The sequence below is a fragment of the Orbicella franksi genome, chromosome 5, assembly GCF_964199315.1.
Source record: "Orbicella franksi chromosome 5, jaOrbFran1.1, whole genome shotgun sequence".
In the NCBI taxonomy this organism is placed as follows: Eukaryota; Metazoa; Cnidaria; class Anthozoa; order Scleractinia; family Merulinidae; genus Orbicella; species Orbicella franksi.
The window spans coordinates 14837401-14858981 of NC_138149.1; the positions used below are offsets into that span (position 1 = coordinate 14837401).

At 38.2% G+C, this 21581-nt stretch overlaps 1 long non-coding RNA gene across 2 annotated transcripts in view; it reads right to left on the reverse strand.

Moving 5' to 3' along the window:
* LOC145488393 (uncharacterized) overlaps nucleotides 1-8898 on the reverse strand; it is a 17493-nt gene extending 8595 nt beyond the window's left edge. For both annotated transcript variants that reach the window (XR_014049504.1, XR_014049503.1), the window contains exons 1-2: nucleotides 7873-8898; nucleotides 5626-5714 (exon numbers count right to left, since the gene is read on the reverse strand). This is a non-coding gene — a long non-coding RNA (uncharacterized LOC145488393). The remainder of the gene's footprint in view (nucleotides 1-5625; nucleotides 5715-7872) is intronic.
* Between the last annotated feature and the right edge of the window lie 12683 nt (nucleotides 8899-21581).

Here is a 21581-nt window from a genome sequence, read left to right on the forward strand (position 1 = left end):
AATGCTATACAACCTGAAATAATAGATTACATAACAAGCTAATGTCAACTTACAAGAACGCGCCGGGTGATAAGATTACAACAATGTATCTGCGAGCGCCTTAATTACTAAGTGTATAATAGTCAGTCTAATTCTGTATTGTAACAAGCTAATGGCAACTTACAAGAACACGCAAGTGATGAGATTACAACAATGTATCTGCGAGTGCCTTAATTACTAAGTGTATAAGTGTATAATAGTCAGTCTAATTACGTATTGTAACGGACGCGATTTTTGGATCTAAATTCCCGTCTTTTATTAAGACCATGAGGGCTGAGTGTAAATAGCTGGGAGGTCCAATAGGCCTCTCTGGTCAATAACAACTTATCAATATACGCAGCAACCCCCTGGCTAGTAATTTGTTCGATGACGATAAAATTAATTTCAGAAATTTCGTGCCTAGTACAATTAAAATGGACTGCAAGCTCACACGTCTTTTTGTTGGTGAGCATAGATGATTTGTGATTGTGAAAACGTACTTTAAATTCTGTTGTGGTGGAACCTACATACTGCAATTTGCATTTATTGTACGAGGCCAAGTAAACAACGTTTTTGGAAGAGCAAGACCATTTTTGCTTTATCTTGTAGACTCGGCCTGTGGAAAAGCTTTTAAATTTGGAATCTTGAATTAAAAATTTTTTGCAAAGATCACAACGAGTACAACATTTGAAGCACCCTCCCATTTCGTTCTCTGCCTGGTTTGCCCCGTTGTCGCCACGAAATTTAGATGGTACTAAAATATCTTTGAGATTTTTGGTACGGCGATATGCTGGAAAAATCGATTTAGATGGAAAAATTTCAAGTAATTCGGGTGACGATCTCAAAAGATGAGCATGTTTCTTGATAACTCTCTGAATACCAGGCAGGATAGGATTGTAGTCAAGAACTAACAGGAAAACTCTCTTGACAGGCTTGGCTTTTTCTTAAGCAATTCTGATCTCTCAATACTAAGCACTTTGTCGAATTGTTTGTCTACTAAAGCTGCATTATAGCCCTGGGACTTAAGATACCCTTTGTATTCAGCACACCTCTTGTTAAGAAAATCGTCAGAGGAACAACTACGTCTAATTTGTAGAGCAACCCCATAGGGAATAGCCCTTTTACAATGTGCCGGATGAGAACTTGAAAAAGGTAAATAAAGGTGACTATCTGTAGGTTTAGCATAAATATCTGTCTTAATAAAACCTTCCTGGAGGTGCAAAGTGAGATCCAAGACATTGAGGGTATGCTCCGAATAAACCAGCTCAAACTTGGTGGTGGGATAAAGAGAATTGATGTATTCAGTAAACTCTAACAATTTAGGTAAACCATGTGGCCAAATATCGAAAACATCATCTCTATAACGCCACCATAACATGGGTTTCATGGCACCTTCAGATTTAGCTCTCTCATCAATCAAACCCATTGCCAAGTCGGCATAACTACAAGCGTTTTTGGGCCCCATGGCTGTACCGTGTTTTTGCACAAAATTTTTTCCAGAAAATTGACAATTGTTGGTCTGGAGACAAATTTCAATAGCCTCTACAATGCAATCGGTTGATGGAAACTTATCAGATCTAGAATCAAGAGCTTTTCTAACAGCTGAAATTCCTAAATTATTGTCAATGTTGGGAAACATAGCAACTACATCCCAAGACACCAGCAAGCACCCAGGTGGTAAGGGGCCTTTCTCGGAATTGAGAATTTCGATCTTGTTAATGAAATCTGTAGTATCTTTAACAAATGAAGGTAAATTTTGAGCTAGGGGCTTTAGATAAATTCAGTAAATGCCGAAAGTCTTTCGATTGCCGTTCCGCAACAAGATGTAATTAGGCAGAGAGGGTTGCCTTCCTTATGCGATTTTACATTGCCAAAAGCCACTCCCGGTTTTGGTTCCAAATTGGCAACCCATGTGGCAATCTCTTGACTGATTTGGCCTTTACCTAACCAATCTCGACCCCAATTTTTGATCTTTTCAAAATGCTCCATGGTAGGGTGATAGTTAAGTTTATCATAATGGAGATTGTTGTTAAGTTGCTCAAACATCTTATCCTGATATTCATTCTTAGAAACAATAGCAAATCTGGATCCCTTATCTTGAATTCTAAGCACATTATCACTAGATTTAAGTTTACTTAAGGCTAACCTTTCCTCTTTCGTCAGATTGTCTTTGGCTCTTCTTAAGTTTTTGGGCTCAAGAATGTCTTTCTTAACATTGTTTAAGAAAAGTTCGACTTCAGGAAAGCTGGACTTTGGAGGCATCCAATTGCTAGTAGAAGGGATTGATGGAAGTTGTTCATCTACTGTTTGGTTACTTTCGTCAGAATCTTTGCCATGATGGAATACAGCAAGACAAATTCGTCTCTCGAATTTGTCCAAGTCATCGATGGTTTTTTACAATACAGAATTAGACTGACTATTATACACTTATACACTTAGTAATTAAGGCGCTCGCAGATACATTGTTGTAATCTCATCACTTGCACGTTCTTGTAAGTTGCCATTAGCTTGTTACAATACAGAATTAGACTGACTATTATACACTTAGTAATTAAGGCGCTCGCAGATACATTGTTGTAATCTTATCACCCGGCGCGTTCTTGTAAGTTGACATTAGCTTGTTATGTAATCTATTATTTCAGGTTGTATAGCATTATGTAATTATATTTACATTTTTCTGATCCTATATATATACATGCAAATCTGTAAACTTACTAGGACTTTTAACCTTTTATTTTTTAACTTGTAAATATTGTTCCAATCTGAAGAAGGCCGAAGGCCAAAACGTCACATTAAAAGCCGGAACAGTTAGAAGTTTGCTTCATGACGCCTCATCTTACACTTAACTAAAATTCACATTGAAGCATGGTATCTTTTGATCCTTCTACTGGAAGTCACCGTTTGGAAAACCATATTATTCTGCCTGAACATTTTATCCTGGTTTACCGCGCATCGTTACTACGATCCGATGGCTTTGTTGTCTGGCATTCCAACATCATTATTCAACACGTGGAACAAACTGGTTTGTTATAAACATCACCGCAACTTTCTCTTTCGATGTACCAAGAGAAGCCGAATTCCTAAAGGCCTTTTGTTATCAGTTGACCTTCAACTTGTTAAAGACAATGGCAACTTACAAGAATCCTGCAAACAACATCTGCTTGCAGCCTCATCTAACATCCTGCGGGAAGTTTCTGAAGCAGCATGGTCCAAAACAAAATTGTTACAAAGGCAGTTAAACTTTGAACGTGAAAAACTTTTTGAGAATTATGACGAAACTGCTGCTAAAACAATTTGGAGAACAGCACGGAGACATATGGAGAGATTAGAATTTGATCTGTTAAAGAAAGCCCGCCATAAATATACATTGGCCACACCCTACAATCCACCACAAGAAGAAGTCCACCATAACCACCGAACTGGACAATCCAGGAGCAGAAAACAGCGCGTCACTAGAAATCTCCTAGGAAGAACGGCACCACACCCCATTCGAATCAAGATCGAAATTCTCAATTCCGAGAAAGGCCCCTTACCACCTGGGTGCTTGCTGGTGTCTTGGGATGTAGTCGCTATGTTTCCCAACATTGACAATAATTTAGGAATTTCAGCTGTTAGAAAAGCTCTTGATTCTAGATCTGATAAGTTTCCATCAACCGATTGCATTGTGAAGGCTATTGAAATTTGTTTCCAGACCAACAATTGTCAATTTTCTGGAAAAAATTTTGTGCAAAAACACGGTACAGCCATGGGGCCCAAAAACGCTTGTAGTTATGCCGACTTGGCAATGGGTTTGATTGATGAGAAAGCTAAATCTGAAGGTGCCGTGAAACCCATGTTATGGTGGCGTTATAGAGATGATGTTTTCGATATTTGGCCACATGGTTTACCTAAATTGTTAGAGTTTACTGAATACATCAATTCTTTTTATCCCACCACCAAGTTTGAGCTGGTTTATTCGGAGCATACCCTCAATGTCTTGGATCTCACTTTGCACCTCCAGGAAGGTTTTATTAAGACAGATATTTATGCTAAACCTACAGATAGTCACCTTTATTTACCTTTTTCAAGTTCTCATCCAGCACATTGTAAAAGGGCTATTCCCTATGGGGTTGCTCTACAAATTAGACGTAGTTGTTCCTCTGACGATTTTCTTAACAAGAGGTGTGCTGAATACAAAGGGTATCTTAAGTCCCAGGGCTATAATGCAGCTTTAGTAGACAAACAATTCGACAAAGTGCTTAGTATTGAGAGATCAGAATTGCTTAAGAAAAAAGCCAAGCCTGTCAAGAGAGTTTTCCTGTTAGTTCTTGACTACAATCCTATCCTGCCTGATATTCAGAGAGTTATCAAGAAACATGCTCATCTTTTGAGATCGTCGCCCGAATTACTTGAAATTTTTCCATCTAAATCGATTTTTCCAGCATATCGCCGTACCAAAAATCTCAAAGATATTTTAGTACCATCTAAATTTTGTGGCGACAACGGGGCAAACCAGGCAGAGAACGAAATGGGAGGGTGCTTCAAATGTTGTACTCGTTGTGATCTTTGCAAAAAATTTTTAATTCAAGATTCCAAATTTAAAAGCTTTTCCACAGGCCGAGTCTACAAGATAAAGCAAAAATGGTCTTGCTCTTCCAAAAACGTTGTTTACTTGGCCTCGTGCAATAAATGCAAATTGCAGTATGTAGGTTCCACCACAACAGAATTTAAAGTACGTTTTTGCAATCACAAATCATCTATGCTCACCAACAAAAAGACGTGTGAGCTTGCAGTCCATTTTAATTGTACTAGGCACGAAATTTCCGAAATTAATTTTATCGTCATCGAACAAATTACTAGCCAGGGGGTTGCTGCGTATATTGATAAGTTGTTATTGACCAGAGAGGCCTATTGGACCTCCCAGCTATTTACACTCAGCCCTCATGGTCTTAATAAAAGACGGGAATTTAGATCCAAAAATCGTGTCCGTTACAATACGTAATTAGACTGACTATTATACACTTATACACTTAGTAATTAAGGCACTCGCAGATACATTGTTGTAATCTCATCACTTGCGCGTTCTTGTAAGTTGCCATTAGCTTGTTACAATACAGAATTAGACTGACTATTATACACTTAGTAATTAAGGCGCTCGCAGATACATTGTTGTAATCTTATCACCCGGCGCGTTCTTGTAAGTTGACATTAGCTTGTTATGTAATCTATTATTTCAGGTTGTATAGCATTATGTAATTATATTTACATTTTTCTGATCCTATATATATACATGCAAATCTGTAAACTTACTAGGATTTTTAACCTTTTATTTTTTAACTTGTAAATATTGTTCCAATCTGAAGAAGGCCGAAGGCCGAAACGTCACATTAAAAGCTGGAACAGTTAGTAGTTTGCTTCATGACGCCTCATCTTACACTTAACTAAAATTCACATTGAAGCATGGTATCTTTTGATCCTTCTACTGGAAGTCACTGTTTGGAAAACCATATTATTCTGCCTATATATATATATATATATATATATATAACGACTCAGTGATTGCACTTGTAGAATGCAGGTGTGCTGGTGAAAGAGATGTTCTGAACATTTTGAACTTTTTCCCCTTACCTGTAATAGGATGACTAATATGAATTGCAATTCACAACCAACACCAACATCAGGTTATAACTGTATACACATGTATATTTTGCTGTCTTCTGTTATCATAAAAAAAAAAAAAAACCTTTAAAACTCTCCATAAAGTTCACACTCATTATAACACTGCTACGTGTAGTGCTGTTTAACTGGAAATCAATTTGACTGAAACTGTTGAAACAGCTCTGTCAAAATTGTTTCTAGCAGTTATTAGGCAGGATAACAGAATATGCAATCATTTAATACAAAGTAAAGAACAGAGATACACCCATGTTAGTTATTTGTTAGGATTTGGTGAGCTTCTGTGTCAGGTATGGTGAAAAGTAGTGGACTCTAGGTTGCAAAAATGAAGGTTCCGGAGACATTTTGACAGGGCTGAGAGGAATTAATATATTTACAAAAGAAGGAGAAGTTCTTGCCCTGTCCAGTTCTCTGTTATAAAAAATATCTTTTACATACATTTGTTATATATGGCTTGCGTTTTGAGCCAATGTAATGCATGCTCTGATTTTCTAGCTAGTGCATTATTTCCATTTACATGGTACATGTACATGTATATGTCGGTAAAATCGTAAAACATCACGTGTGACAAAAATAAAAATGAAATGCCCAATTTGTAATAATTTTAAAATACTTAACACTGAAATGAATCTAATTCTTTACTTGAAAATTATTCTCCTGTATTGGCCATGGGCCAATTACCAGCCTGCTAAAAGGTCCTAAAACAAAGCAAAAGGAAATCAAGAAAACCACTGCTTTTTTCCTGAAAATTGTCGCGACTGAAATGATGATTGAATACTCTGAGAGTGCATTCTATTACCCTGACGAGATAAAATTTTATGAGAATAGAGAATTCACAAAGTTATATCACAAACGAATTGGTACTGGACAGAACAAAGGAAACAGCCAGGAAGAAACTAAAACTTTCTTCGACAAACAAAAAAGTAAAGCACAACAAAGGAAACAGTCAGTGACATTAGTCAATCAAAAAATTAGTGTGAAGAAGAGAGCAGAGAGAGAGAGAGAGAGAGTGGAGCAAGGAATGCACTCTCACCAACTAAATTTTGAATGTATATATGTAAAAGTTATTTTTATTACCGAGAAATGGTCAGGGCAAGGACTTCTACACCCTAATTTTTTTCTAAGTGTGTAAATGTCATTTTCACTGTTCATTACCGAGTAAAGTTCTAAGCATTTTGTTTTTAATTAGTACTATCTCACTTTTATGGAACATTTCCAAGTGTAAATACCACACTGGGGAATAACATCTCATTAGGAAAATAGGGGCTATGTACCCCCAACCAAAAGCAGTCGCACTAATAAAATGAAATAGCAAATCAAAATCGAAGTAGAGCTTTATTTGCCGACAGCGTTTACATGCATAATTGTCTACTCGACATTTCGACCACAAGCATTTCACCAAAGCAAACTAACTGGACAACAACAAAATAAAACAAGGAAGTCTACATAATATAACCACAATATGCATATCACTACATCTGAGTATCAAACAACAAATCCCTTCTCAATGAAGGATGGTCAAATGAAAGAAAGGATGAAGAAAATTCGTTTAAGCTTGCAGTGTTGAAGTTTAACAATTATTCACGTTTAAGCATAGATTTAAATATCACAGTGTGTATTTTTGCCGACGGCTTAATTTAGCTTTGCAGTCATTTTATCGGCGGTACTGCTTTATCAGTCTTCAACCAAATTAACCTGGAAATTCCCCCCAAGCATTTCGCCAAACCGAATAAATTGAACAAAACGAGGAAACACGTTGTAATCACAAGATGTAAATATTCACATAGGAACGTCAAAAGTAAATTTAGCAAATCCTGTTCGCTTCGGCTTAAAATGGTTTGTTCACCTATCTTGGTTTAAGAAATTTTTGTAGTCTAGGAAGCGGTTGTGCCAGCTAATGCAGAGAAAACTTCAAAACTCGTCGGGCAGTGTTTACAAATACAGTTTTTTTTTTAAATGTGACAACGAAACTCAAGACAAAACTTGATTTGTTTACAATATGCAACTTACAACAACCTCCACAAAGCCACTCACGTGTTATTGTTATGAGCGAGATTAAACCTATGTAATTTATAAAATGCCTCACAGCATGGCTTCAAATAAGGAAGACTTTACAAAGGATTCCTATTAAAAATAAGCTTATCTCGCTGAGGCAACTTCATAATTTCCATAGCAAACGCCACAACAAACGTCACTTACCTCAAGTTGGCAATTCACTTCGGCCAGTGTAAATCTTCCAGGCAGAAACTTGCAGCAAATGTTGTGAAGACTGAACCGAACTGATCTAATCTTTTTGATAGATCAATGAATCAACCACTTTTTTCCGCCGTGTTTTGTTTTGCAATTACTCTAAACACACAGTTCTCTAGTTCGTCACCTGATTTTAATCATGTGACTTTTCTTGCTCGGCTGCACAGCATCTCGACGCGCGAATTAACTTGAGCAGCGCTGTAGTCATTGGGTATTTCGTCTCCTTTCTATAGTCCTCGTTAGCTTTGCTTCACAGCATTGTTCCGTTTTATTTCATCCCCTTTCTCTAGTCCTTGACTCGCTATAATTCACGGCAGTGTTCAGTACTGTTTCACCTTCTTCCCCAGGGTTGGCCCGCTGTCTTTCACGATCTTCTTCGCTACTTCTTTGCCTGTTAATTCTTGCTTTCTGTTTCTGTTTTATGCTTCAGTGCAACCCCATCTTTAAAACGTTAGATCAAGCTCCGCTATCATTTGTTGACAAGACAAATAGAAATGAGTTTTCTTTTCTTTAAAAATCCCGCCAAAAAAAGATGGCATCCTTCGGTCCCCACTTTGCGTTACCGCGAGGCTCCTCTCCCCCTCCCCCAGAGTCTGTACAGACGGCGTTTGCTCGCTTGCTCGTACGGTGACGTCATAACCAAATTTTCTCGGCTTGATGGGTTTACCAAAATTTCTAAGTTGAATCACCTAAAAACGCACCAGTAGCACCGCCTGGAAATGCACAGTTGAACCACCTACAGTTACACCAGTTTTCTCTGGCCGAAACAATGTTAGTGTAATTCACAGTTCCCGTTTTGCAGTTTTGTTATTTCTTTATTTGAATTTAGCTTAGTCGCAACTTGTAACTTTTGCTCTTTTACTGTTTTAGTTTCAACCCATGCTGTTTGTATCCACGCTATTTGCATCTACGCCGCTCGTATGCACACTCTTTGTACCACACCGTTTTGATTTATGGAGTTGTTTATTAAAGGCCAAAGAGAGTTTTTACGCTTATTGCAGTTTCAGTGATGTCTTTTCCTTCATTGTTTGTAAATACCATTTCTAATAAAGAAAAGTAATTATGTTTCAAAATTCAAACATAACAGGTACAACAATTTAAACCAGATATATTAAGCTTTGCATTTTTCTACTCAGTGGTAACACTATTGATACACTTTCAGAATAACACAATGATTATTGAACAATGAAAAATTTGCTCTGGAATTAATTTTCAAGACTTTTTGATGCATACACTGCAATACAAAACAACCTCACATAAAAGAAAAACCATTGGTATGTCAAAATAAATGGAAATTTGTAATGCTTGAATTAGTTATAAACATGTCATGATATTTTAAATACTTATCAAGACATGTAAACTGTTATTTGACATAAAATCAAACCCGTGACAAAAGTGAATAATTTCCAGATACAATCAGGTAAAAGTGCTTGTACTGTACAGTGTTACTCTAATATAATGAGCCACTATGTAAGTAAGGTACAACCCAATATAATGACAAATGTTTTTTTTGACCCATTAATAATAAAATGTACCACTGAGAATCCCAACATAAACAAAACCCTGATAAATGAACAATTTTTTCCAGTCCCTTGGCACTTTACATCGGATCATCACTTTAGAGGCTAAAAAAATTCTAAATAATAATGCAAATACCTTTAGAGTAAATATCTTGGAACTCCTTGCTGAATGGCTGCAAAAATGTCAGGAAATCTGGTTTGCTGTATCCAAACCATAATCCGAGGAAAATGTTGTTGGATCTTGCAAACCTAAAAGCAAGTGATGCAATTGCTGAGAAGATCACAAATTATGCTCCTCTCTCCAAATCAACACCCAGCAAAATAAATTTGATGCTTCAATGTTAGGCAAATTTCATGAAATAAATCAGAATAAAAGTCAAAAATATATGCAGATTACCACTTATGAAACATAATACATAATAATCAAACATGACATCTTTTTATCCATGTGTGGCATTTATCTTGAAATGAGCAGCAGTAAATCTTATTGAAATTCTTAATTTCTAGACCAACAAGAAGGAGCACAGTTCAAATGAATACCCACATAAATCTGATCATTCTTTGTTCCCAACTAAAACCATTTCTTTTTCAATTAAGTACAGTGTAAATGTATACCCTTTATAGCAGAACCCCACATTATAAATACTCCATTAATGCAGCTACATCATAGTTACCCTGAACTATTAACAATTGTAGTCACTGTTTTATCACATAACCTGGCAATCTAATCACCCTGTAATTTTAACCCATGTTTTATGGCCCTACAGTGATTATAGTAATAGGGTTCCACTGCACCAGTCAAAGGAACATGCATGCACAGCATAATACTATACCTGCAGTTTGGTGGAAGCTCATTCACAGCAAGGTAAATTGGCCAAATACTGTATTTTGACGACCGAAAAGGGGCTACACCATCAGTGTTAATCTGAAAACTTATATGGATTTCAGTTTTCTTTTTCTTGTCTGAAGTGCCCTTAAAATACCCATTACTTCCAAAATGTTGTTTGTAAAGTAATCCATCTTGGATGTCCTCAATTGCATCTGGATTGATCTTCCTTCTTGTAACTGGATAGCTAAGAAGGTCCAGAATGCCAGTCTCTACAAAAAAAGTCACCAATTCTAGTCTCAAAACCACAACAAGCCATGGTTTTATTACAAGTAATTAATTACAATTAAAGCAATATTCCAGAAAGCATATTAGCTCTTATCCTCTAAGCATATTTTGTCCATTTTTTAGACTGTTATATTTTGTTACATTTGTTATATTTTGAAGTTACATATACGTATCCAGGGATGATTACTACGGGTATCCTAAGTTCATGAGAGCTGTTTACAACAACAGGGGTAAACATTTCAGAATTTATGACAGATAGAAGTACATATAAGAGATATTGTATTAATTTAGAACACTTACTTTCAATAAGGTCCCTAAGCTGGCAAATAAGTGGAATGATGATGAAGTATGAAGACATTTCTTTCTTGCTGGGGTCTTTCAAGCAGCTTCTGTTTTTACACAGTTTGTCATCTGCTAAAGACAATCCCTGATACTCCATGCAAAAAGAGCAATAATAGTGAAACTGGATGGGGTTCTTTAATTTCATAAAAAATTTCTTTACCGGATCCATTGAAGATGCAAATTGATTTGGCACTGCACAGTGAAGGCTGACTAGGATCAACAAGAGCGAGTCCAGTTAGACTGTGTCGAATGGCAAATGTAATAATTAACAACATGCTGACTGCCACTGTGATGGGCGCCCCACTGTAGAAGGGAACATCTGCAGATCCCCTATCTTTGCTCATCAGTTCTTTCGTTACCAGCACTCTCCTCAGAATCGAAAGCCATAAGGTAATCTTTGATGCCTTCTTGTTCGTCGTCTGGAAGTATCTCGGCTAGTCCTGATTCTGAAGGCTTAAGAGGTCCATCTAAAAGGTCACATTGGTCGCCATGCTCATGACCATAATCTTCGTATTGACTAAATAACTCTCACAGTCATCTGTTTCGAAAGGAACAGCAGTCTGGCTTAACAAACTGTGTGATGGTTCACCCGTTTCCATGTGTGAAGTCATGGGTAACAATGGAAAAGCTGCCACTCAGTCGTGCGTCATTACCAAATATTGACTCCGTGCTGAGGTCGTCTGAGGGCAAAGCAGTGGACATCGGAAAGTTCTTTGGCCAACGTCTCAAGGTTGTTCAAGGTATCTTTGATCCCTGTTGAGAAAGATACTGGTTGTAAGGTCCACACAAGTTACTCTTCTTTAGCTTTTTTGCTGAAGAAGGATCCTCACTGTTGTCTGCCATTTTTTTCTTTTGTCCCTGTCAAGCTCCGCTGACATCTAGCACAGTTGGCTTATATACAGGATCGTATACTTTTCCTTATTTGGCAACATACGGGACACAGAGTTTAGTTTTGGCAGGCAAAATGAATGGGTGAGCGAGCTTTGTCTCTTGAAAGTAACCTTGAGGTCGGTGACTCGTGAAATTGCGTTGGTATTTTGCCTTTTCTATTTAGATCTTGCCTCTGTCTGTAGACACAATGAGCAACACAAAGAAAGACAATAAAAGGAAAACAACACCATCATTCAAGTATGGTGAAAGAAGTAAGTGAAATTGTTTTATATAACAAATTTCTAAGTTCTTTTCACACGTGAAGATGCGCTGCATTCGTTGCCAGCTATTAAGCCCCAAAGTTTATCACATTTTAATCGATAAATATAGACTGATGTGTTCCCATAAATTATATAAACGTTTTCTTAACCTGAGTTTGCAGACTCCCTTGTGCTTTGCACTATATAAGGAACCTAAACGGTTCTCTCAAATGGAAAGAAGAGGCAGCATAGTAATAATACCTTTGTTAATTAAGAACATGCCATATCTGTATCATGCTCTCATTCTTGTTCTAAAAAGTCAAGGTCACTGTAATTTGATTTTTAACTATTGTATATACAGTAAGAATTATTTGTTTCCCGTTTTAGAATACTTTCTGGTGCAATTTATTGAAGGCAATGTTAAGTTTATCATTGGTGAAACCGAACTGAGAAGAGAAGACAATACAACTTCAGCAATGTACCTGGATTAAAAGTACTACCCTTGTGTGGTTCTGAGCGAGAGTGGTGAGCTTCTACCATTATTTTTCGTTTATAATTCGTTTAGGCATTTAAACTTGCCCTTACCAGAGGGTCCCCTATACTTTTTGCGTGACTTGTGAATGGGCGTTTTTTCTTTGCGTGAAGCGTGAATGAGGATTTTTTTTCCGTGATTTGTGAATCTATATTTTTCCGTCCTCGGGAAACTGGTTTTTGATTTTTTCATGATCCATGAAAAATGCATTTACTTTTGCGTGATTTGTGAACCATCAACTTTTGTGGGAATAATTTTTCACATTTTGGAGATTTTAGCGTCATAAAAGCTCGTAAACTACACCAAACTGGATGTAAAAAGCGTGATGGCCTGCCTTTCTCGACATCTCTCGATGCGCGTGAGGGTGGAGGACTGAGAACTAACCACAGCAACAGTGAACCAGGAGGGCCTAGAATCTAGTCTGTCACGCTGTGTCACACACGGAGTATCACGCCATTTCGATCAAGAAAAGGCAGAAAATGGAGGGTTCTGTGGAAAAGGTGAGTTAATCTGTCAGTATCCACACTCTATCCAGCCTTAACTGATGTCTGCTCAACCATCGCTTCGATGTCATAACCGAAATATGTCAACGAAGGTAGCATTTGCATATTTTATTCATATTGTCATCTTTATTGCTTGGTGACCTCGTGCATGACCTAGCTGCAGTCTGCATTGCCAACCTTTACAGTTAAATGACCATAAGGTTTCCATAGTTTAATTTTACAGTTACATTACTATCAAAACAACGTTTTGTTGCCGTAAAAAATGCCTGCCTTAGTCTTGGTATCGATAAAACATGTGTCCATGACTTTTTATCTGAGAGCCCGCTTAAATACGGACACTTTGGCATATCCCCTTGGTGTCTGTATTAATGGGGTTCCACTGTACATGCATAATACCCAATCCACATAAGATCTAGACATGCTGACGACGAGAGAGTCTGAAATTATCAAAATATGGCCATGTGCAGCTATATCTACTGTGGTACATTTCAGTATTGCCAAATACATTTTTGTAATGATTGTATTTGTATGTTTTGCGAAACACGAATAGAATTTGCATTTATGTGAAACATGATTTAGCCTTTGCATTTTCGCGTGAAACATGATTGTTTACTTTTTTCTGTGAACGTGAAGCTGTTTTTCGAATTTTTCGTGATGAATGAAAAGGCCAATTACTTTTGCGTGAAACTGTTTTCAGAAGAGGTATAGGGGACCCTCTTACCATTCTTAACAGTAAATTTCATGAAAGGTTCAGCCAAAGCAGCTGGTTGTATATCTATTTAATGGATCCCTAGTCGTGGGTAAAAAATGGTCAACTTTCCAGTCAAAAGGAAATGATACATACTGAAAGTACATGCAACTGAAATAACTGTTATGCGCATACACGTTCAACATAGGCAACAAGTGTGACTTACATGCAAATCTTTTCAAGCCTCTGGACCACAAAGAGAGAATGCAATAACAGGTAATTGAAATCTGTTTTACTCTCATTTTAACAGATGACAAAGAGCAGTTAACAAAAAGTAAAACTGCAATGGATGCCATGATGAAAAAAAGAAGTGGGTCAGCCAAAAAAGAGAACAAACAGCCTGGGAGGAAAAAGAAAGCAAAAAGTCCAGTCAGTGTTTCCTCCAAAGCTCAAAGCCAACAAGAAAAAAAAAAGCTGAGAAAGAAAGGGAGGAGAAGAAAGAAAAAATGGAAAAGAAGAAGGCCTTAGATGAAAGAGACTTAAATATCCTTGGCCAGCTGTCACAGCTAAACCGGTCATTTGTTGTCATGAATGAACATGGTAGAGATGTGGAGGAGAAGGACAGGGAGCTTGCAAGAAAGAAGTATGATTTTGACAGAAGAGAGAAAGAAGTTGAAAGAAAAGAAGGAACACATGCACACAATTTACATGAAGTAAACGAGAAGAACGTCATGAGGACATGGGATTTGTCAGAGATTACCGGGCCCTCTTGGAGGATTATAGAGGAGAATGATGAAGATGATGAGGAGTATTTAGGCACCGGTAGGTAGGCCCTTGATTTTCTAATGATATTGTGAGAGCTACAGGCAATTAAAAACAGATAAACTTGAAATTTGAGGAACATCTAGATGCAGGTGTACATGTCATATTAATTAGTGGTCCAATTAATACTGTTTTGTGTTACGAAAACACCCAGCTGGGAACATTTAGCTTCTTTAATTGCCATTGCAAATAGATGCCAGCAAACTTGTTTCTGTTTGCACTTAAAGTAATATTGTGATGCAATGTGCAACAGACAAATAAAACCATTGGTATCAGAGTTTAGTTTGTATTTGATGACGATCAGTTTTCTAAAGTTCAAATTCATGGCAGGGCTGTCACAGTGACTAAGTTTGAAGCAGCTGTTTCATTGGAGATATCACCCATAGCATTGTAATATTTATTTTGCTCTGTATGCAAGTGTAATGTGACAGCAATGAATATCTTCACCCTAAGCTGTACAAGATATCATGTTACAGCCCTTATTGATGCCCCTGCATGAAAAATAAAAGTTCTTTAATTGTGGATCTTTTCATTTTTTCAGAGTTTGATGATAGTGGATTTATGGAATGTTATACAGAGAATATTGATGTCCTAGAGGCAAGCAATATCATGAAAACTCCTGAGAGACCAACAACTGGTAAAAAGCGACCCCGAGCAAACCATCTAGCAGTAGGCACTAATGCTAAGAAGTGCCCAAGAAGGCAAGTTGTACAGCTCGAGTGTGCTAGATGTCGCCATCTGCTGGCGGAAAACAGAGAGCTGAGAGAGACAAATGCACTGCTGACAGAGCAATTAAATGCTCAAAGGATGGAAGTGCAACCAAGTGAAACCCCCAGACCTGGGAAAATATCTAAGGAGGTTGCTGAAAGATATCAAGTAAGAGTAATAGATGTAAAATTATGACATCACAAAACTACTGGTTAATACATTTATGCCAAAATCATTCTTCTAATATGGTCAGTTACACCTAGAAAGCTGCCTGAGCTACATCACAGAAAATCACAGAATTTCTGGATTCAACTATTTAGTGCAATTTCTGTGAATTTTTCTTAGGATGCTGCCTAACGGTGTCCCGGTAACCTGAGGCACCTAAGTTACCAGATTGGGCAACTAAAATTTTGTTCAGGTAGCCCGGATGGACACCTAACTGGAGTTTTCATTCTCATCTAATGTGTTTAATGACTCCTAGGCTGAGATGCTAACTTTTGAAAACAGAAGCCATAAAAATTTTCTTAGGCAACAGCCTTGTCAGTTGTAGGAGCATATGGAAATTGATCAACCTGACGTTAATGAAGACATATTTTGATCCTTTCAGATGATTGAACTGTCATCAGGAAGATGTATTTACATCTATGACAGCCATCTTACCAAGGCATATGCAAAAAAAACAGCAACAGCCTGTTTTCTGCTAAGCTGTTTTTACAGCGATGATGAGCTTGTAGGGAGGAGTCTTGGAGGAACAAATGGAAGTGTGTTGATACAGACATTCTTGAGAGCATCTTCAGTAGGTATAATCAATACTTAACAATACTTATTACAACAATAAAAATGTTTATACTGCATGAGCCAGTCTTTGAAAGGGTAGCTTAATGCAGTGAATTGGGAATTCTTAAAATTTTGACAAAAGATTTGTTTCCAATAAAATTAATTCAGATGCATTGATTGAAGTTGCCAGTAAGGTACTGGTTTTAAAGTGCAAGCATTAACATACACAGAAACAGTAAGATGTCAATCAATGATCAGTATTTTACTGCTTTTACATATAATACTGTATGTTGCCTAGTAAACTATATAATGCTTTTGTTGTCAATGAGCATTTACAGCTGTCCACTAGCTTGTATAAAAAAGCCTTTAGTAGTGTCCCTAAAATAGCTTATTGCTTAATATATGACTATGCAATAAAAGTATAGAGAACTAAAGTACAGATGTTTTTGAGATGGCAATAGTAACCACAATAAGTTTATTTTTTTTCCCAGTGGTGCTTGTTACAAACTTTTCTCTTTAGTAGCATTTATCTTAAAATGCTTAAACAAAGCCTCTGTCATATTATCATTACTGTTTCAGGTATAGTAAAAGCAGTTGCCTTAGTTAATTCTGATCACCATTCCTATCTCAAAAATGTCTTTGCTTGCTATCTAATGTCGAAAGTGGCATGGGATCAACAACATACAAGAAGTGGTGACTTACAAGAAGTTAAAAGAAAAAGTTTAAGTAATCTGTAAAAGTGGCTGCCCAAAGAAATTAGTTACAGGGATCATATTTGGCTGTGTTCTTGATATAATAGCTTCTCTAAGTCTTTCCTATTCTCATTGTTTTGTAGGTTACACAAGAAAGAAGTTCCCAGACATGGCATCTGACAGTGGGGTCAAAATAGCATTGTGGAATAAAATAACCTGTCTTGAAGCTATGTCAAAAAAAGGACAGTCCAAGTTGTTGATTAATGAAAAATGTGCAAAAAGCTTCTTAAAACACCTGTAGATATATGTAGATTGATTAAACCTGTGCTTCAGTTATTTAGACATGTATGCAATAAGTATACCTCAAGTATACTTCAAGTATACTTTAAGTATACTTCCTTTAAAGTATACTTCAAGTATACTTCCTTTAAAGTATACTTTAAGTATACTTTTTGGTGGCCAAAAGTTGTGTACTTAAAGTATACTTCTGTAAGTATACTTTAAGTACGAATGAAGTATACTTTTTAAACCGTTTATCACCTATTTAAAGTATACTTTAAATGTACTGAATTTCTACAAGGGTGTGTAACACTCTTGCTCATTATGCTCGCAAGAGGCCCCGCGGGACATCTGGTATTTTAGCGCGTGAAGTCAATATGCTAACAAGACTAGTAGTTTAAATTCTGTGGCAACGGTCAAACTAACATCCTTCGAGTGATATTAGAGCTAGTCATTGTCGCTGTTCTTGTAATTTCCTTTTCGCGATCATCGTCTACCAAAGGTCAATCATTCATTTCGGGAAAAAGCTGTAAGTTTGTGTTGTTTGTGGTTAGTCTGTTCAGCCGTCTAATGTCGTAAATAATCGTTTATTTTTGTTCTATTTTCAGTCAAACTCGTTGTTGTGAATAAATTTAAACATTTGTTCTTTTTTGAAACAATGTTTGGAGACTGGTCTAGATTGGCTTTGCGATATGGAGGTAATAGTCCGCTTATCTTTTGAGAATGGGTTTCCCAACAAACTACACACATATATAGTGAGGGTTCTGGTGCAGCGCTCACGCACACAGTGCAAGCACAAGCGCAACTCCTCATCTGAAGATTCGGAGTTGCATTACGCTTGCACCGTGTGCGTTTGCTTGCGACCAGAACCCTCACTATATATGTGTGTGCGAGAACAGCAGTTGTCGAAACCAAATTTTCGACAAGGGCACAGAGTTGCACGAGTGCTCCGCCAGAAATGTATGTGTGTGTAATGCAACAGCACAGCAGTAAAATTTGGCGAAATAGCAGGTCCAGCGAAGCTGCAACATCTGTAATCAATATGCACGGATGTGCCCTTCACTAGTATATACAAAAGCACACCAGAAAATTTTTCCTATTGGAGAAGTGCATGCACAGTGTATACGCTGACATGGCTGCGGCAAGATATTCGTCCGATGTTCCACTTTCAGAGGACATTCAAAACCTCCCTCCAGAGCTTCGTGAGATGATTCTCAAGGAGTACATCGCAATAAAAATTAAGGAAAAAAATGAAATAGGGTGGGACAAGGTACAAAAGAATATTTTAAAACTACCTTTCTGTCAATACAGGGAGCAGATTGTGCCGATGGTTATTTGTTTCAAATATCTGGACTGTTATTTCGAGGAGTGTTGTTTCCCCTGTTTCGAAAAGGAGGGAACTGTTCATAAAGCAACGCTAAACCCGCTGATAATACCACTCGTAGAAGCCACCCCTGAGTACAAGAATTTTTTAAAAGTATGCTCTGGGGATGGTTATGATGATTGGCACGAGTGGTTCCTTTTTGGCAGGGAGCATTAGCGAAAAAGGCGGCGACTAACCTTCGTTCAAAGGAAAAATTTTGTTTTGAAATCTGCGAGTTGCGTGATGTTTTTTCTCAGAAGACTGGAACCAAATATTCCCCAGGGCCCCGGCCGAGCAGTGCTGAAAAACATGGAGGACAACTTAAGATTTTTTTGTTTGGGCCGAAAATAACGAACCAGAAGAGAATTTACAAAAAATATGTCCAGTCAACGCGCTTTAAGTTATTTTTTCACCACAGAAGCTGCCGAAGTGAAGCGAGCAGGAGGAAATGAGAAAATAGCAAGATTTGATCGCTCGTAACATGTGTTATTCTTTGAACAAGGGCCTCGATCGAGCCTGTTTAAGTCTTCTCTGCTTCTCGCATGGCTTCAACGACTTGCTTTGTTTCCGTCTGACCTCTTTCTGCCAAACGGGTGTAGAAAGTTCCGTGAAAATGAAGCAAATAGCATGAAAAAGCACAATCATTTTGGCCTTCAGAACTGCTGTTGGGATATAATTTATTCATCCAATCTCTAAATATATCTCAAGCACGACATCATCTCGCCACCCAAAAGCGCATGCGTATGTGTGAAACCCTGTGAATTTAGGCAAAGGACAGAGAAGCAACACCACAAGTGATAGGAGTGGCAACTGGATCAATGTATATAGCTTGAGTAATTTTACCGTTTATCAGTGAGCAAATGATGGTGCTTTTGGATGTGGGGTGGCCACCTCTGATTCCTAATACGGCACGTACAGGCACTTGTCAGGGGTATGGGGTGAGACTGTCCACGGTGACAACCCCAGGTGAACCCGCCCCGGCCCAGTGGTGACTGGGGGGTGCTCAGAGGTCCCTCGGGATCTCAAACCTCTTCCGGAGGTAAAACGGGACAGCTGCCTTGTCAGCGGTGCAAAAAGTCCTAGCTGGGGCTAGGCAAAAGAACAGCCAACGAGCACCCCCCAACAGGGTTTTTGCTCTTTTGTGTGACCTGCCACGCAACGTCACGCGTGACAGTAACGTAACCCAGTCACGCAACGTCACGAGTGAAGGTAACGCGATATAACACAATCACCTGTTTTTGATAAGACTAAGAGAAAGTTTCGTGTTTTTTCGCTCAAAATTTAGTCCAAATCTGCTGTTTAATCTGGAAGTTTTTTTCTATATTCTTCCCGAACCTGGTTTCTTATTCTTTCGATATCTGGCTGGATTGGACTTGTCTGTATTCGCGAGAAGTCTGATCGTAAAGCTTCTTTAAGCTGGCGATATTACTGCATTTCACGTGTGATCAGTTGAAACTCTGTGTCAGAAACCCGATTATCATTAAGAGCCTGTGAGACGGCGAGGTTAATTGAGTCATGTTTCCCGATAGCCAGAGAATGGATTCTCGAGTGCTTATTAACCTTGTGTTCAAGCTTCTTGTTGACAATGGAAAGGCCAGTGGAAACTGCGCCAGATAAAGCTGCTATCCCGGCAAAAGGTGTGCCGACAACAATTCCAACACCAGTGAGTGATGTTGCAACAGCCCCAGAAGACAGAACTGCTGTGAAGGCGCCAAGGCCAACCAGGGAATAGTTAAGCGGTTTCCTGGCTTTTTTGTATTTTTTCAACACAAGCCTGTAATGCTCGACCTCAGCAGATATTTCTTTTTCAATTCTGCTTTTCTCGGTTAGCCGGAAATTCTCGGCATTTGTCATTTCGGGAAGGCTTGGATAGATTCTTCTTTCATTCTCGGCAGGCAGCGTGCTTGGTGGCAACAGATTTGCCGAAGACATTGTGTATATATAGAAATTTAATTTAACTCTAATTCAAAAAGAAGAGGGAAGCCCTTGAAATCAAAGAGTTCGCCATTTTCATCTTTCACGCTAATTGTGATGCTATTTATGAACTCGTCTGTAGAGCAGTCTCGCAAAACCTGTTTCGGAGAAGCCTGGTAGCTTACCTTTTCATAAGGCTTCCCTTTCATATCCAACGAGGCCAAGACATCTGACCTTTTGCCATTGAACAGATTCCGTTCTGTGTCGAGCAAATTACAATGAATAAAATGTGTTGTTGGAGCTGCAAGCCTTTTTACAAAAGTTATGACATTCAACTTTCGCCCAATACCAAACAAATTGGCTAAATCGCAATCAAGTTCGATTGGTTTTGCCCCAAAATTTCCGATTACAAGCTGGCCAACAGGTTGATTTATTTCTGTTTCCAACCGTTTATAGCCATATTTGTCGAACAGACCGTCTATTTCTTTTGCCATTCTTTCTAAACTATAATGCCCTGGGATTATTTTACTAACTGACAAAGCTCTATCTTTGTTTTTATCTCCCAAGGTGGCTGAACCTTCTTTTTTCAAAGTGTCCCAGCTGTTGTACAAACTGCAAGAAATGAGTTTCATGGAATCGACTCTTGGTATCGGCTTTTCAAAAGATATTGTCCCTCCATTCTGTTGCATGACAATAGTGAGAACAACCATTTTTATATTCAACAAATAAAATTGTGTTCAAATAAGATGGCCAATTTGTGGAATGGTCCTGCGTTAAAAAAAACCGGAGGCGGCGAAGAAAAAGGCATGGACAAACTTTTTAAACCGCTTCCCCAAAGCAGACAAAAGCTGGTTCATTTCGCAAGGAAGCATCGACGAGAAAAATGTGACTGCAGAGGTGTTTTTCGAACAAAGCAAAGACTCGTTTCAAAGCGTCTTCGGCTCAGACAGAAAATATTGGAGCGAAGAAATGAAACAAGCGCTCAGTTTGGGAGACAGCGGTGGTTTTCCTTATCAACTGTCGCCACTCGGTTCAAAAGTTTCTTTGCCCATCCCTGCGGTACCTTTCGACAGCAAAGCGCCAAGCTTGAAAAAAATATTCAACGACGAAATAAAAATCTACGTCACGCCTGACCAATATTTCACAACGAAATTCAGAGAAATATTTCAAGAAACCAAACTCAGGCACACTTCTGCAGTCGAATCAAAACACTGGTTAGGAGGGCCAGACATGAAATATTGGCCGCAACAGCTCAACTTCACGGTTTTCTGTGC